This window comes from Morone saxatilis, unplaced genomic scaffold (genome assembly GCF_004916995.1).
Source record: "Morone saxatilis isolate NCDOM2014 unplaced genomic scaffold, NCSU_SB_2.0 Contig5, whole genome shotgun sequence".
Taxonomy (NCBI): Eukaryota; Metazoa; Chordata; class Actinopteri; family Moronidae; genus Morone; species Morone saxatilis.
In genome coordinates, this window is record NW_023340095.1 from 7,417,348 (window position 1) to 7,420,450 (window position 3,103).

Consider the following 3,103-nt stretch of genomic DNA (forward strand, 5'->3'; position numbering starts at 1 on the left):
AACATCTATTTTAACATAAGTCAGGTGACTGTTTCTGTGTGTTTTGATTATTGCTAGTTAAATAAGCATTGAAATGGATTCTTAGAAGTTTAGGGGGTCTGGCTCAGAGGTAGATCATTGGACTGCTGATCAAGAAGTTCTCATTTTAGCTCTTCCTCTAGTCTAATGATAACATGTAAGAAATCCCTGTACCAAAACAACCTTGAGCATAAAAATACACAATAATGAATGCACAATTACAATGGTTTCCAAGAATTTCAGCTGTGGTTGATTGTATTGAATGAAACTACAAATCTTTCACTGCCACTGACCAAGTACACAGTGTCTCCAAGCTTTTGCTAAAAGGACAATTGCTATATTGGTTCCTTTGTATGTTTGGGTGTAGCTCAGTGGTACAGTACCTGACTGCTGCTCAAGAGGTCCCCACTTCAAATCTGAATGCCCCCTGTTTTGGAAAGTGGCTATACAACTAATTCAGACACTAATGCAGATGCAAGGCTTTGATAATTGAAGGATGATTGCTGGTAGTTGATCACTTCAGTTAGTTGCACAGGATAGTCGGTTGGACTGGATGTTTGTCTGTCAGCTGCAACAGCACACATTATGTGGATTCATAAGTGTTTTTGTTAAATCTAAAGAGCTGGAACAGCGAGCCCAGTTCAAGACACATGCCTGAATATTGGGATCAATGCTGCCCCATCCTTAACAATGGAAAAGAAATTAAACCACAATGGGTTAGGATGTGGGACAGACCTGAATCTTAACTGATGTGGAGGCCTAACCAGTGCTTTGGTGGTAAGTATGCATAGTGCATTGTGTGTGAGGGGGTATAGCTCAGTGGTAGAGCATTTGACTGCAGATCAAGAGGTCCCCAGTTCAAATCTGGGTGCCCCCTAGCTTGCTGTCCCCCATCGTTGCTGCTGTCATCATCATCATTGTCTTTTTAATGCTCGTCATCGGTCACTACTAGTTGTTGCTACTGTTGTTGCTGTACATCTGTCTCTGTCTGTCTCTGTCTGTCTCTGTCCCCCCCCTCTCTTTCCCCCGAACTGGTCAAGGCAGATGACCACCCACCTAAAGCCGAAGGGTCTGTCCTAGGTTTCTGCCTGTTAAAAGGCAGTTTTTCCTTGCCCCCATCGCCAAGTGCTTGCTCATGGTGGTACTGTTGGGTCTCTGTAAATGTTAAAAGGAGTTCGGTCTAGACCTGCTCTATTTGAAAAGTGTCCTGAGATAACTTCTGTTATGAATTGGCGCTATACAAATAAAATGGAATTGAATTGAATTAACAATGAAACAAATTTGCCTTGGTAGCATTTTCTTAAAGATAGTACAGAATAAAACTGCCAGTCATCAAGTGAAATAAACAAATATATTTTCCAAATTCTAGGACTGTGTTTTAGTAGAGCAACGTCATGGTAGGAGGTGTGTGTGTATCAGTCACCAAAAACTTTGTTTACATTTTCAAATTAGTATCGATGTGCGGTAATGTATTAATTTCCCTCTGTCCTCCTGACAACACAGGTTTCTACAGCTCTGTGTGTTGCAGCATCTTTGCTGAACAAGTGATCCAATCAGATCTGAAAGAATAGATTTAACCCCTCTCATTACGACAGTATATTCTGTCAACATAGTCCGTTTCACTCAGAAATACACTGCAGTACAAAAACACTCACCCTAACCACCCTTTCACTTTTACTTTAAACTAGCCAAACTGCACTGTGCTGTTGGATTATTACTGGCACACATACTCCTGCACCTCCTCTTCCACTGCCAACATAACTCTTGAAAATAATTTGAGTCAGGGAAAATGTCTCAAATGTTCAAAATAAGTTCCCTGTACTGAACAAGAGATTGGCAACATCACATATTTAAAAATAATTGGAAAAGAGGTTGAAATGTATAGTTTCCTTCCTGAAAAGGGGGATACCATCTCTCCTTACTCCCCTGAAGTCATGCACTGATGGTAAATTGTAATTACTAATAGACGCTTGCCAGTTACATGGAAGACTGTTACATAGCCAGCACTGTCACCACCTGCCTAATGAACAGACAGGATTCAACAGAACCTCGGCATGGCTTTAAGCTCTGCAACATGAACGCAAGAAAGCGTGCCAAGCATTTGTTTTTAGGTGTGCTCTCTAAACGATTGAGAGGAACAAAAAACAACTTGGCCAAGAAATTTACTACCTCCGTGAAGTATTTCCATGTCATAAGGAGCCACTTTAAACATGTTATTAGGCTTTTAAAACCGCTCTTATTAACTACTGCACAGTAGTTTGTTTTGGTTCACTGCAACAACACCATAGAGGGCTGAATTGTGCATAATGCAATTTTGCATAATGCAGAATTCTGACATCTTGGCTTAGTTATTTTTAGAAAAATGTAATTGTTCAACATCTTTGTAAAGCAACTTTCACATTAAATAGAGTCACGGATATTAGCTCAGAAAATACTTTACAGTTTGTGTTTACATATTTGATCTGTTTCTTGGAGAGGATTTATGTATGCATGCAATGTAAATGCCTGAAAATGTAGTTTTTTTATTATTATTCTAATTAACATTTTGTTGTGTAAACAGCAGCTGGTAAAGCCTGAACTTTACAGCATTAGAGATATGCTGACATCATATGTAAATAAAGCACACCATCGGATTCATTTCTTCTGCCGCCTTTGTGTACAGTATTATTTGTGTAATCAGTCCTGCTGGAGAGAAGTTGGAGGAGGCAGAGCAGGAGAAGGGTAAGAGGGGAGGGAAGGAAGGGCGAATCTCTTTCTACTTTCCGCCCCAGTGTTTGAAGTCTAAAATCTTTTGCAGGGTTTTAAACATCTGTTTCCAAACTGCCAGCAGCCACTAATTAGGGCTAAAAACAAGACGGGACGTCGTGAGAACCCTGGGGTGGGCATGAGGCGACATGCACACCCCGCTAAAAAACCACCGCATTCCTCTGTTTAAAGACTACTTCTCTGAAAGGGGGGAGTGGGGCAGGGGTTGCAGGGGAGGAGCGGGGCAGAGGGAGGTGAGGTGGTGGTAGGTGGGAGGAAAGAGGGGGGTAGGCATTATTTTGAGGCCCCACCTGTCAGTGTTTTCTGTTTGATTCTAAGG

General features: G+C 41.3%; 1 protein-coding gene and 1 non-coding gene across 2 annotated transcripts in view; one reads left to right on the forward strand and one right to left on the reverse strand.

Moving 5' to 3' along the window:
• wnt10a (wingless-type MMTV integration site family, member 10a) overlaps window positions 1-3,103 on the reverse strand; it is a 24,479-nt gene that overhangs the window by 9,746 nt on the left and 11,630 nt on the right. The window lies entirely within an intron of this gene.
• On the forward strand, window positions 824-895 carry trnac-gca. The gene has a single exon. It is a non-coding gene; the product is annotated as a tRNA-Cys (tRNA).